Genomic DNA, 16260 nt, shown 5'->3' on the forward strand with positions numbered 1-16260 from the left:
TATGGAAATGTGAATTGATAAGATATTAAGACATATTTTAAATTTAAGTATGTAATAAATGTATGTTTTGTATGGTTCTGTTTCCAATAACTTGAAAAATGGACCATTTTATTGTTGCCTAGCAACCGCAACCCTGTATGTTTCCGACTCATTTGAATTTTGTTTTATGAAGTCAAAGTACCAATAGTTGTTGACATATGCATGATATTAAATGATCTTTCAGATAACTTGAGAAAAACACCAATGAATATGTTGTAAAATTTCAAAATTGTCAATAAATTCTAAGAATCAAAACTATGTAATGCTTGGCTAGCAGTCAAATTTTTTTTTGAGAATATCTGTCTATGATATATGCCTTATGTATTATGCTTATATGTATCTTTCATGTAATAAATTACATTTTTACCTAAAGCATGATTTTTTTTTTCTAATCTAACTTAAAAATTGGTGATTTTTCTGATTTTGCCCAAAATTTCAAACCAAGTTGCTATGGAAACTAAATGGCTTCATTTTGCCTAGCAACGAAAGACTGACGAAAGTTTTATTTTGAATGCTAACTTAGACCATCAATATGAAGTGTTATGCAAATTTTTATCAAAATCTGAGATCATCAGTATGCCACTGTTTGCATGATTCTTAGGCAGACAGCTACTTAAACCAAGAAAAAATAACAAGGATTTCATGCCGCCGGATCACTAAATCTGAAATGATCTATTGAACAGATTTATGAAGACAAAAGTGGGGTGTCGTGTAAATTTTTTTTTAATACATTTGGATGGATAAAACCTGAGAAAATCGAAAATATGACAAGAATTCAAAAACATGACCAGCAGACATCCTTAAAGGAGTGGCAATCTTTGAATATGAATCAACAAAGCGTCGATAATAATTGCACATTCCCAAAAATGAGCGGACCTGTTTTTGTCTTGTAGGGACAGGAAAAGTTCTAATAGCTTTTGTCTTTTCAGGATCCACCTTAATACCTTCTTTTGAAATGATGTGACCTAAGTATTTCACCTCATTTGCTTGGTTTCAATGTGAGATTTGCATCACGAAGACGAGTGAAAACTTGTTCTAGATGCGAAAGATGCTCTTCAAAACTCCTACTAAATACCAAAATATCATCCACATAAACTAAAACAAATTGCCAATTAAGACAACGTAAAACATTAGACATGAGCTGTTGAATAGGAGCATTTTTAAGACCAAAAGGCATTCTGAGAAATTCATAGACACCATTACGAGTAATAAAAGCTGATTTATGTCTGGTTTCTTCGTCCATCTCCACTTGCCAAAATCCACTGTGAAGGTCGAGACAACTCAGAATTTGAGGCTGCACCTCACCAATCGTGTCGAATACGTTTTCTAGCCGTGGAATAGGAAATGAAGAATTTTTCGTTTGAAGGTTCAATTTTCTAAAGTCCACACAAAATCTGTACTGCTGAGGCTGACCCGGTGCAGTTTTCTTTTTCACTAATATAACAGGTGAATGATACTCACTGGTTGATTCTTTGATGATGTTGTTTTTCTTCATTTCTACCAAATGTTTTTCTGTTTCCTTGTGCATATGAGGAGACTGGTTATAGAATCCCATTTTGACTGGTCTGGAATCCCTAAAAGTTTCAATTCTGTGCTTGTACCTATTAGCAAAACCTAATTCAGATAAATTAGTAGCAAAAATATCTCTATAAGAAGCTAGAAATGTCTGCATCTTCTGTCTCTGCTCAGAATTCAAATCAGATGTGCTGAAATCAAAATTAATAGGTTCCTTGGCTTCCTTAGTTTGCTGTAAACTAGCAACAGATGGCATGTTATTATAAAAATCATGAATAAAATTTGAATCAATGTCTGATACAGAAGCAAGCACTTTTGTTGCGGGAATATGTATTTTCTGATTTGTAGGATTCATCAATCTTATGATCGCTCTTTTCTTAATAAATTTGACCAAACATTTAGCATGCACTCGTAAGATTGGAATCCGCTAAATTACTTACTGGTTCCAAAAGAACTATTTCTCCAGAATTTCTTTTTGAAATTTGGACACCAACATTCATTTCACAAAATGGAGAAATAGACAGGGTAATACGTTCTAGCAAGGCCAGTACTAGACGTCTGTATCATACATACTTTAGGAATATCTGCATTTTCTTTATCTGGTACCTGTAATACACTTTTAGAAAAATCAATATTAATCTTGTTTGCATGTAAAAAATCCCAACCTACTATAAAAGAATGATGTAGCCCATCTATAACATAAACATGATAATTAAAAACAGCACCTTTAAATGAAATTGGTAAATTAACTTTTCCTAGCACTTGTAACCTATGTCCACTTACACCTTTAATTGATGGAATACCTGATTGTGAAAGTTTATCAGAAAGGGCTAACTTGCTATAAAAATCAAAACTACAGCAAGTAATTTCTGCACCAGTATCAATCAATGCATGTGTGTTCCTGCCATTGATATCAATAATTGGAAGTATTTTTCTGCATAGGCAATACCAAATTTACCTCTGCAAAAGAATTTCTACCTCTGTGCCTATCCTTTGACAAATGCCTAGGGACAGGCGCGAATCCCTGGCGGTGAAAAGGGGGGTTTTGACCAGATTTTTGAGAACCTCTGCATTTACGACTATAATGCCCTATCTTATGACAATTAAAACACTCTTTATTTCTTGCTGGGCAATTAGTACCACAAAACATACCACAATTTTCACATGAACCATCATCTTGTTGTTGTTGCTGCTGCTGCTGCTGGTGATATGGATTCTGTACTGCTGCTGGCATTGGTTCGCTGTACTGTTGACCATTATACATTGGCTGTTGTTGAATATATTGTTGCTGCGGAATAAAAGAATGTTGTTGTTGGTAACCCTGTCTTAGTGGATAGTTTGGTCTCGGTTTGTTGTACCTGGGTTTGTTCTGTTGTTGAGGCTGGTTTGGTTTTGCCATATTAATCGAGGTATGTAGTCTTCTGATTTCCTCTAATGGTTCCTGCATCTTGGCCTCCAGTATTGCTGCAATCGTATCAGCAGTTATTGATGATGCTGGTAAAAGTTGTTCTGATTTCTCTGCATTTTCTGCAATGGCCCTTAATTGTTCCAATGTAGTTGGTTTTGGGAAAGTGTTGTGAACTGTTTTCCCTATCTCCCCTCTGAAACCTTGAATAGCTATACCTATTTTTATGTTGTCAGGAATGTACTGTCCTGTATTTTTTTTCTTGTAATCGCGACATAAACTCTTCCTCTCTTTCGTTTTGGCCTTGTTTTAATTGGAGAATGTTAACATCAAACAGCCCTTGTGATTTTGCAAAGCGTTTGAAAAATTCATCCTTCAATAGCTGTAATGAATTATGCACAGTTTCTGAAAGGGTTGCAAACCATTGTTTTGAAATACCATCTGCCATAAAGAATGGGAAGGAATTACACTGTTGTTCGCACATTTTTTGAATGAGGGTCCAACGTATAAAATATCCCCACCATTGTGATGCGGATGATTTCCCATCATAATTGTTGAGGTTAATTCCTGAAGGCATGTTCACACTTACTTCTCTAATCACTTGGACTAGTGCAGGTGTTGATGATGTTGATGCAGTTGATACTGTTGATGTTGCTGATGCTGTTGATGCAGTTGATGTTGCTGATGATGTTGGTGTGGTCACGGTTGACGTATTTTCTATTAATAGGACAGGACCTGTTGATGTTGAAGCTGTTGTCTCTGTTGCTTGTTGATGCACTCTTGCTTCTGGTCTTATAGTATCTTGACTTCGGAGAAGGTAACTATTCAGTGGTGCTGGCATTTGTATGGTACTGATGTTATCTTCTTACTTGTTTTGGGACTAGCTTTGGAGCTTTCGGTCTCTCCACCAAATGTTGTACCGACTTTCTGTGCTGTGTCTGATGACTTTTAGCACCTGGTGTAAAACAAGAGAAAGTTCTAGTAAATATAGATGTTTATTTCTTGAAATCAGTAATCAAAAGTGCTACAGATTTTACACAATAAAATAGCAAGTCTCACTTGATAATAAATTTAGAATTTCATAAATGAACTAAATTAAGGGACACAACTATATGCAAATTTTAACTAATTAAATAAAACTTGCCCAAACTATATTTAATCAAGTGAAACCACTTTACAAAACTTAACGCACAGGTTAATGCATAATACACTATGTTGAATAAACCGAATCATTTCAACTAAAAAGAATACTTAATTTAAAATGTTTTGTATACTAACTTGTTGCTATGGAAATAATAAACCTTTAAAATTAATAAAATCTTTGCCAAACTATTTTTATATTTAATCGCATAAAATCTAATACCAAATACAATTTATTTGTTATAGAAAAATTATGAATTGCCAAAGACAAAATTTTAATATAACATAGGTAAAATCTGAATGAATATCTAAAAAGTAGTAAAAATTTACTGAAGAAAATATAGCAATTTATAAATAAAGCGGTGGTTGGTTTAAGTTTACTTGTAATACAATTGTGAGAACATATAAGACCAGATGCTCCGCAGGGCGTAGCTTTATACGACCACAGAGGTTGAACCCTGAACGGTTGGGGCAAGTATGGACACAACATTCAAGCTGGATTCAGCTCTAAATTTGGATTGTGATTAAATAGTTGACACAGCATAGGTTTCTGACACAGAATGAATGTGTTCTAATGAACTTAATTTTTTTGTTTTCTCTTAGAGCAATTTACTATGCTGTTGAATATTTATCCTCTCAAAAAAAGGTTTGAGGAAATTTTCTTTTTATTTATGAAATTTCAAATGAGAAAATTGAACCCAATTTTTTAATCACATCCCCCTTTCCCTTATTCCAAAACTAATCTCAATTAAAATATTCTAATGGAGTTTGCAACAATAACTACTCATTTAAATACATCATAAAATATTAAGATGTAAAAAAACTGCTTGTTATCACTGAATGGTAAAGATCATTTAAATTTATCAGTTGGTAGTAAAAAGTGAATATACATTGTATATTGTATATAACAAAGATTTAAGTTGATTCTGGACAAAGAAAGATAACTCCAATTAAAAAAATTCTTGCAATAAGATATTTCTTGCTTACTATTCTAGACAAAGAAAGATAACTCTAATTAAAAAAAAAATTTGCTATTTCACAATATTGTGAAATTAGATATTTCTTGCCATTGCACAATGCTGTGCAATTGAAAAGACTTGCTATTGCACAATACTTAATATAATAATTTTAGATCCTGATTTGGACCAACTTGAAAACTGGGCCCATAATCAAAAATCTAAGTACATGTTTAGATTCAGCATATCAAAGAGGCCCAAGAATTTAATTTTTGTTAAAATCAAACTTAGTTTAATTATGGACCCTTTGGACCTTAATGAAGGCCAATTTGAAAACGGGACCAACAATGAAGAATCTACATACACAGTTAGATTTGGCATATCAACGAACCCAATTTATTCAATTTTTGATGAAATCAAATAAAGTTTAATTTTGGACCCAGATTTGGACCAACTTGAAAACTGGGCCAATAATCAAGAATCTAAGTACATTTTTAGATTCAACATATCAAAGAACCCAACCGTTCATTTTTTGTCAAAATCAAACTAAGTTTAATTTTGGACCCTTTGGACCTTAATGTAGACCAATTTGAAAACATGACTAAAAGTTAAGAATCTACATACACAGTTAGATTTGGCATATCAAAGACCCCAATTATTCAATTTTGATGAAATCAAACAAAGTTTAATTTTGGACCCTTTGGGCCCCTTTTTCCTAAACTGTTGGGACCAAAACTCCCAAAATCAATACCAACCTTCCTTTTATGGTCATAAACCTTGTGTTTAAATTTCATAGATTTCTATTTACTTATACAAACGTTATGGTGCGAAAACCAAGAAAAATGCTTATTTGGGTCCCTTTTTGGCCCCTAATTCCTAAACAGTTGGGACCTTAACTCTCAAAATCAATACCAACCTTCCTTTTGTGGTCATAAACATTGTGTTTAAATGTCATTGATTTCTATTTACTTAAACTAAAGTTATAGTGCGAAAACCAAGAAAATGCTTATTTGGGCCCTTTTTGGCCCCTTATTCCTAAAATATTGGGACCAAAACTCCCAAAATCAATACCAACCTTCCTTTTATGGTCATATACCTTGTGTTAAAATTTCATAGATTTCTATTCACTTTTACTAAAGTGAGAGTGCGAAAACTAAAAGTATTCAGACGACGCCGACGACGACGACGCCAACGTGATAGCAATATACGACGAAATTTTTTTCAAAATTTGCGGTCGTATAAAAATTATATTAATCAAAATGACCGATTTAAGGTAATATTATTATAATAATAAAAAAAAGTTTGCAAATTGACAGTAAAATGAGAAAAAAAAATAAAGGTAACATCCCAATGAATATCCAAAAATAACATAAATTGACTGAAATAATTGACATTTTAAATTAAGCTGTGGTTGGTTCAAGTTAACTTGTAATACAATTGTCTATACACATACGAAAATTGTCTTGATCAAATGTCCGATTTAAGGTAAGATCAAATAGAGAGATCTAAAAAAAAATGACATATTTACAGTTAAATGTGGAAAACTTAAAAATACACCGATAGCAGGTTAAGAGATCATTTGATACAAATATTTAAAACATTTGGTCCATTTAACGTTTCATCTACTACAATAAATCAAAAAGTGGCTAAATTAACTGAAAAATGTGATTTTTTTTTATTAAACCTGTAGTTAGTTCAATTTCAGTTATAATACAATTGTCAATACATATTAAGAAACGATCTTGATCAAATGACCGATTTAAGGTAACGTGTATCGTTTTTCAAAATTTTTCAAATTAACAGTAAAATGTGGAAAAACTATCTATAAAGTAAACATCCCAATGAATATCCAAAAAGAAGTAAAATTGACTCAAAGAATTGAAAAATTTAGATAAAACTGTGGTTGGTTGAATTGTACTTGTAATAAAATTATCAATACACATAAGAAAATTATATTAATCAAAAGACCGATTAAAGGTAACTGTATTTCAATTATAAAAGAAAGTTGACAAATTGACAGTAAAATGTGGAAAAAATATCTATAAAGGTAACATCCCAATGAATATCGAAAAAGAAGTAAAATTGACTTAAAGAATTGAAATTTTAGATAAAGCTGTAGTTGGTTCAAGTGTACTTGTAATACAATTGTAAATACACATACGAAAAATGTCTTGATCAAATGTCCGATTTAAGGTAAGATCAAATAGAGATATCTAAAAAAATGACATATTTTAGGGAATAAAGATAATTTCCATTAAGTATTTTATTTGCATTCTAGAATTCTGTTTCTGGAAGAAACATACATGTAATTTTGTATAATCAACACTATTAATTATTATTATTATCGTTATACTATGTCATTGATCAGAAGATTATCTGATTTGTGCTTGAAAATGATAGTGATTGAATGATATTAACTTTGAGTTAAGATTAGTGCATATATAAATATGAATGTAATAATACTGAAAATTTATTTGTAGGGTATTGAATAAATGTATTTTTTTCTAATATGAGTATTTATATTCTAGAATGTGTGATAATGATATACAGATAAGGGCAGACGGGCAGGAACTGTAACAGTTCCACCATCTCGTCATCCGCCCTGTCACACCTATCTTTAATCCGTTGGGTCAATATTGTCAAGTGAGGAGGTGCTGTTCTCTGTCAAAGTACATCACAATGAGAGAGTTGCACACTAACTGGCAGTATCTTCATCAGCCAAATCGTCAAATATATAAATGTGGAAAGTGCCGCAAGATGTTCGGGATAAAGTTGAGGTGCTTCCGACAATTTTTTTTAAACATTATGTCAGAGAGGATATTTTCCATAAATTGTTGAACACAATTGTGACACCAAATGTAGATTACATCGAAACTCGTGGAGCGGTGTTGCCCAGGTTAGGATTTGCTGAATTTATTAATCGGGGAAAAAGTGAGGCTAGCAGGAAGCGTGAAGAAGAAGCTAGAGCCTAACTAGTTCATCGTCTAACCGAGCGTTTGGAGGCTGCAGAGATTATGGAGAGAGACTTCTCATGATAAATCATTTCTTTGAATGAACATTTAATTTTTGTGTTAATATATATGCATTTACAATTTTTGAATGCTCTGATTTATAGCTTATGAATTTAATTCAACTTTTAAAGTTCAAATTTTAGAAAGTTTTATCTACTAAGTGCCTTAAATTAACTTTTAGTTGGATCAATTTTACCCGTTATATTGATCTTTAGCGGGGAGGAATGTAGTGACCAGGCAATTTTATAGAGTAAAACTATTATTTCCCCAGATAGGAATTTGCTACAAATTTATATACATGTATAAAAGGGATTATTTGATTTGGGAAATTAATCTTTTAGACTATTGCTTCTTGGCTTCAAGTATGTTAATTAAATTTCGTCCCTACTTCTGCAGCACGATGACCGGAAGTAGATGGACATACGGCATTTTCTATTCATTTAATCTAGTGGTCAACTTAAGCCAATGCTGTCCTTTGATTCAAAGTTAATTCGAAGATTTCGGTGTTTATCTCCTCATTTACGTAATAAACTTGTTGTTTTTCACGGTGTTTGATTCCATTGTTTTAAAACGTATACATACTGGAGTGTTTGCTACATCAGGGAGTTGCTGCATTGATCCGGCTTGTATCAAGCCACCCTCAAACTCTCCAGACTGCATCAGTCTACTTGGGCCGAACACGTTGTTGTGTAAAAACACTCCAGTGTCCTTGACCTTTAAGGTATGGGTTATTGATCGTTAAATGTGAGGGACCGTCTAAAGAGACATACGTATACTTTTTCGGCGCTAAATTTAAATAAAGTCCGTTTAACATAGAAAATAGGTAGTTACTATTGATTTAAGGAAAAGTTGGGTGGAATTATATTCATAAAGTGAATTTGTGAATAAATAAAGTTTAAGATATTTAATAGCTCCCTTCTAAAAAAAACTATTGGTCAGAACAGTTATTTGTTGTACTTTTTGTTACTTTACTATTGTTGAATTTTAATATATGCAATGTATTGAACTTTACTGATGTTATTGGTATAATAAATATTATCTTGTTTAGTTAATTTAGTGAAACATTGAAAAGCAAGACCTATATAGGTAGAGTGTATCCTGCTGATCGAACCTAAGCGAAGTACTACCACTACATATCCCAGGAGGACTATATTATGGCATTGTTAATTTTATCGTTGACCCCCTCCTGCTACAATATATTTATTATAGAAACCGTATAATTCTGTATCTGTATGTGACTAACTTGGCTAGATTAATATAATTGAATCTCCTCATATAGTGGAGTGACAAATCAGGAAAAAGTCGCTAAGTTAAGGAGTTTAATGCACCGAAATACCTCACGGCTGAAAATGCACATGACGATAGAGTTAACATTATACTTTCATTTTAGCCCTGTCGTAGAGTTTTCCCGCGGTGCATTTTTTTGTTAAATTGCGATAAAGTGTGACTTTCCGATTTTTTTCTTTTTCATTTTCAAAAACGGGAACGTTTATAACTAATTCCCGAATAAAGATATCATCACAAAAGTTGTTTTCAGATGAAAGAGTAATGTATCAGCTTTAATTTGATATCAAACTTTCTTATCATATGAACATATAAATTAAGTTAATTGGACGATTTTCAAATGTTTATGTCATTTTTTTACAATGTTACCGTCTGACAAAGTATATAACATTTCTTATATATATCATCAGTGGTACATTTTCACCAAAAACAGTATAATAATCAATATGCAAGAAGTTTTAATGCCTAAAATTTCGAAAAAGCATGCAAATTAAGTTTTTCGGGCCGTTTTATAATACTCATCATTTAGCAGTTTTACTATTTGATTTTCACCTCATTAAGTCTTGTTGCTTTCCCTTTTCCTATTTTCCCCTGACTTATGATTTGCTGTTTTTCCCCAGAAAATAAAACTGTGTATTTTCTTTATTTTCATCTATAATAAGACATATTTATATCATTGTCAATGTCTAGTTTTTGACTGAGTAAACAGATTTTATGTGTTAGTGTTTTTTAGTTGTTTTATTTCTTGTTGATTTTGTTGAATAAACTCATTTTAAACCACATTGGTACACCCCCGAAATAACCCGGAAAATAATGGACACGAGTCCTGTTAAGTTTGCTCACTCAGTTCCAAAAAGGAGTAGGCTTAAGAGTAATTGGGAATTATGCGTTATTTGCCAAATATCTACTAATGAAAATTTGTCAAATGCAACAGAAAAGGGGAAGACTACTCTTTTAGACGCAATAGATGTATAGGGTATTATTTATCGCCGCCTTTATGATGAATTTGAGTCAACGAAAGTGATTCCATAAGAACAAACAAAATATCATAGATCGTGTTATAAAGCCTATACAAGTAAAAAAAACTTGGAAACATTTCAAATAGGGAAAGAAGTATGCTCAACATCGAGTGCAAACCATTATGTGTTTGAACCAACTTGTGTTGAAACACGCTCAACGGTATTACAATTAGACTGGTATAAATGTTTATTCTGTAAACAAAAGTCCTACAAGCGAGATAAGCAATTACGGCGAGTCGAGTCTGTTGAACGTGCTGATAATATATTAAATGCAGCAAAAGACAAGTTTGACTATCAAATGGTAAGTTTAATCTCTATGGAGAACTTCAAGGACAAGGCACTGTATCATTCAACATGCATTGCTAACTATATGCTGAACCTTCCATTTATACAATGCCATTGGACCAGTGATTTCTAGTATTTTACCAGCTGCTCACGCTCTAACGGGATGCGACACGACGTATTCTTTCTTTGGAATAGGCAAAAAGACAGTATACAAGGCATTAAAACAACACCCAAGAAGATATCAAAGTTTGATCAATCTAGCTAGTTCTAATATCGAAACATCTGTAACAGTGGGAAGACAATTTATCGCTGATCTTTATGACCCCAAAGGCAAGGCTCAATCTGAACATGGTGATCTAAATAAACTGCGAGTGAAATCATCGCTATCTAAGGATGCTTCCTTAGTGAGACTTCCTCCTTCAGAAGCATCTTTCAGACAACACATATTTAGAGTATCCCTACAAGTGTACGTCTGGATGAATGCCCATATCGCAAAACCACCACCTAGATCACCTCTTGAATATGGATGGACAATGGGGAATAGCTCAATAGTTCCACTATATTTTGAGGGGCCAATGTCTTCTGACTTTTTACAAGACCTTGTTTGCACATGCAAAGGCAAAACTATTTGTGGTAAATCATGTGTATGTTATGAACAACACTTGTCATGCACAAGCATTTGTGGTTGTCAGGGCAGTAATGTTTGTAGAAACCAGCTTACTCATCAGACTGTTTTAGAAGATTTCAACGACGAGGATGATGATTAGTATGAACCCCAATGCCCAATATTTCATGTGTTAGATGCTAGAAGCCATTTCGCTGTTGAAAATTTTTGAGAAAATAAAATTCAAAAAAAATAAAAAATAAAAATAAAAACAAAAATATATAAAAAAAACCTACCAGTGGTCTCCGACCTTGACGTGGTTGGTAGGCTTGTAAACCAACTGGAGACTTTATCGAATATTTTAGAAGTATAACATGTACTTTTTTGTGTTAGTTTTTCGTAACCACTTCAAATCATCGGACGTGCATAATAATGTCAAATGTTATTGAAATATACACACATATCTTCATTTGTATCAAAATTTCTGTAAATCGTGTTTGTGTGATATATATAGTGCTTTAAAACGGTAAAAGTCAAAAGTCTACTCTTGATTTTTTGTTGTTTGCGTTGTTTTACCGTGCGTAACGTCTAAAAAAGGGGGATGCACATCGTCATGCATATTCAAAATGATATTACTCTTGCACTGGTTGACCTATTGTCATCAATAAAACTTCATATACTATCGTGTTCATGCTGACATTTATGCATCAAGACTATTTTTATAATTTCAACATTATTTTTTTATTTAAAAAAGGAATAATGAATTTGATCATTTTTTCATTGAATCATGGACCGGGTGTAAACTTTAGAGTACTAACTTCTCCTTTATTCTTTATGTTATCTTAACAAAACTTTCCCAAAAATATCTTTATATATTGTAATATATTATTGCAAAGCTGAATATTAAATATAAATATTTTTTATCGATAATTTTTGTAAATAAAGATAATCTTTATCATTTTCTTCCATGTTGGCTGCGGGGGTGAACATCAGTAATCTATGTCAATCTGGCATAAATATTAGAAGCTGAATTTGTGCCCTATAGCTTGATTCCATTGAAATCATGAGCGACTACCGAGAAATTGTCCGAAATGTCCAAAAATTTCGATTTTTTAAAATCCCCCCTTTTTACCTTTAATCGCAATTATCAAAAATCTGCACCACTTTGTTCCATTCATATTAACAACATTCCTAAAATGAAAAAAAATCAACAAAAAATTAAGGAAGCTCACATTTATTCATAAAAAACAATTTATCAATATTATTCAAAGAAAATTTCCAGAAATACTATGCCCCTGACAACCCCTAGAGTTTTGTTTTTGTTGATAGACTATTGTTTTGCCAGATATAAAGTTTAAGTTGGTGCCTTCAAATATTTGTTCTGTGATATGTGGTTATAATATACATATGAATGTTTGATTAATTATGTGTGGATAGTGTCGATTTGTTAAGCTTAATGCAATTAATATGATGAATTGTTAGTACATCAAGGGTTTGAATTGAGTTGCGATGAGCCCAAATAACTATTCAATATCTCTTATACTTAGAAATTATTTATTTTCGTATGGATTTAAACTTGTGGAATATTTCTTATATTTTGTGCGTACCATCCTCACAAAGGAAATTTCCTTTGCGTTTTCCATCTTTTTTCAACACGCCCATATCTTGCTCTACTCAAACCGTCTCTACAATGTCATTGGCGATGTAATGCCATATGTGTCCGTCCGTCGTCGTTTCAATCTTTCATTCCCAATTTATGCATGATCATGAGACAGACGTAGCCCTCAGTCACAAACTCAATAAAATTATGTACTTTGTTGAAAGACTCTTTTTGTGCCACCTCTGTGATTAATCACATTTCTTAAAGATGTTAGTGTGCCCTTATGGTTGGCACTGGCACCAACAAACAGTTTATTCATAGTGTCCTGCAATATTATATACAGATGATTAAAAATCATAACATTCTTATATAAATAAACGTCATTCAGATTTATGAACTCAATGAATGCCCAGATTTTTTAAATACAAATATTCTATAACCTTTAATATTTTGTGACGAAAAGACATGTACAGATTATGTTTGTTCCCCAAGGGTGACTGGGGATTAGAAATATGGTCACTTGGTCTTCTCCCGACCGGCAGTAAAACGCTTGCCGAAGTGGGGCGTCCGTTTGGCTGTGCGGGATGTATCAAGTTCGCAGTCACGTCCGGTCAGAAGGGGACGTTAAATCCGATGCCTCGTGTAAGGAGAGTGCCCCGCTCTTTGCACGTTAAGAACCCTTGCAACAACTCTTTGAGGGGTCCGTAGGTGGCCTGTTGCAAGGCAAAATTTCTGTCCTTATCCAATATACCCTTATTTTCCAGTGGCAGTCTAAATATCTCCGACCATCATCCCAGATGGCCTCTAGTATATTAGCCTACCTATTGTATTTATTGTGAACTTGTTCTCGTCCTGAATATGCATGAAATATTTGCCACTGGACGTTAAGCAACCAACAATCAATCAATAAAATCAGATTATGTTTGATATATATAATTTTTATGAAAGCTGAACAGTTATAATTATGTTTCAAGTAAATCAACCAATTTGAATCTTGTCAATGTTTATTCTGTAAAAAAATATTTGTTCAGTGGAAGACCAAGCTTATATATAACCTGAAGCAAAAGCATCCTTTTATGGAATTCCCAGAGCATCTCCCCATGAAATAAGGTGGAATATTTTATCACCATCATATGGAACATGTGCATGCAGTTTGTCCAGTATCTTGATTACCCCGTTTGTAGACGATGGGTTTTCGTCAATTTCCCAAATGCTAATCTCTAAAAGTAAAACTTATTATTAATGCTGGCAATATTAATAAACTTTTTAAACAAAAGTTTGTTTTAAACATGCATGTATGCATCAAATATATATCTCGGTTCTGAAGATATTTGACAGATAAGACATTGTTTTACTAAATAATAATCAATCAATATCCATTTTTGAATTCGACGCATTTTTTGAAATTAGATAAAACTATTTTTTTTAGGTTTTCTTCGTCTACTTTGATGGAGAAATAGAATATGAAATAATAATTTAATTAAGGTGTGATTGCTATTGACACAACTTTACTCTGGAGACAACAAGGCCTTCAACAATAAGCAAAACTAATACAAAATAGTAAGCTCAAATGTTTCAAATGATTTGAAATAAATCGGACATGATTGATTTATTTTATTGTTTGTAAATTAACGTTGATGCGTCTTACAATTTTTGCTTTTTATAATACTACTGTCCCACTTCTCATGTTTTCTGGGATTGAATGCAGTCTCCTTCTCCTCGGAATGTGTGTTGACGTATGTAGCCAAGATACGTTCTACCATGACAGTCATCCTGTTCTTCAATTGTAGAAAGTCTTCCTGCGTAGGAAGGAAGGTCATGGCTGGGATGTTCATGGCGGGTATTGTCGGTGGTTCAGGTTTTTCTTCTTATTGTGGGTACTCTATTTTCGGCTATGTAGGCTAACGCCAAGTTATGCATTACATTTATGCTTTCCTCTGACTAGTGTCTGGCCACTGTGTTTCCCAACACTGTCCCAGCAGACTGTTTACCCTAAAATGCAAGTGTTTCTCCATGAAATAACTGAAGAAACTTGAAAGTTATAATAGAAGACTAGTATATACTATAGTGCATTTAGCCTCTTCCAGATTTACTATACTGTATAAGAAATCAACTATTTCCACTTACATTTCTATGGATAAATATCTTAATTGTACGGAATTTTCTTAAAATATGAAACAGGTCGAGCTCCCAACTCGGATAAAGGGTGAAGGTGGTGTTCTAACTATATGTCCTATTTCAAATGCATTGTTCATAAGCAATTCGGGGTGTTTCAACCCTCACCACCCCTTTTTGGATCTACCACTGATATATATTCAAGATGCACAAGTGAGTTTTTAATGGCAATTAAATGATGCAGGAGAGTCTCACTATCATGTTGTTACTAACTTACTTCTATCAAGTGGTGTCATATCTACTGCTGATGATAGCGTCAAATGTTTATCCATGTCTGGTGATAGGGTTCCCAATGAACTAATGTTTAATGGCGATAGCATTGGCGGCACTGTCAGTTTTAAAACTTTTTTGGATGAACATGATGGTTCATCTTCATGATCCGAGTCTATTGAAAGAAAATATATGCAATAGAAACGACTTAAAAAATAAAGTATATATACATTTTTTTCTATCAACAGGCTGCACTATATATAATCTACCAAACTAGACCACAGGTCATAAAAGAATTTCTACTAACAATAAAAAAATCTATACCTCATTTTTCAAAAGTGATCTTTAGAGAAAAAAAATTGTTTCAAAAACAGTTCTTTCTTTTGCAATCTAGATTAATCAATATATATATATATCAATTTTGTCTGGACTGGCTGAACATTGACAGGGTTTTTGTCTGTACTGGCTGGACATTGACAGGGCTATCTTTCTGGGTTTCCCCCTGATCCTCACTCTCTACAATGTATGCGTCTAAAGCTAACTTTGTCTTAATTACAGCCATTTCATATGAATCTGCAAATTCAAAATTTAAGTTTAAATTTTTAAAGACATTAAACAAACTTGTATACAATGTATAGTTACGTGTATTATAAAATGTTTTTGATTTAATTACATATATATACTTCCTGTAGCAGATGATGCTTATTGAAAGTCCTTTTTGCTTTTTTTAAAGTATTTTTATTTGAAAATCTTAATGTTTTATTGAAATGTTGACATTTTATATTTATATTCGATATATTTCGATATATTTGGTCGTACTGTTTTAATCAGAGACAACAACAATTCCGAAAGGCCAAATAATAAATGGTTCAATGAAAAATGTGAAAAAGCTCGCCAACATTTCCATAAAGCAAGGAACTTTTGACAACATTGAACTTTTCTCATCAGCAACAACACATTATAATTTGAAAACCGTTGGTAGAAGCAATTATGAAATTTTGAATGGAAAGGACATCA

Source organism: Mytilus trossulus, chromosome 5 (genome assembly GCF_036588685.1).
Source record: "Mytilus trossulus isolate FHL-02 chromosome 5, PNRI_Mtr1.1.1.hap1, whole genome shotgun sequence".
NCBI classification, from domain to species: domain Eukaryota; kingdom Metazoa; phylum Mollusca; class Bivalvia; order Mytilida; family Mytilidae; genus Mytilus; species Mytilus trossulus.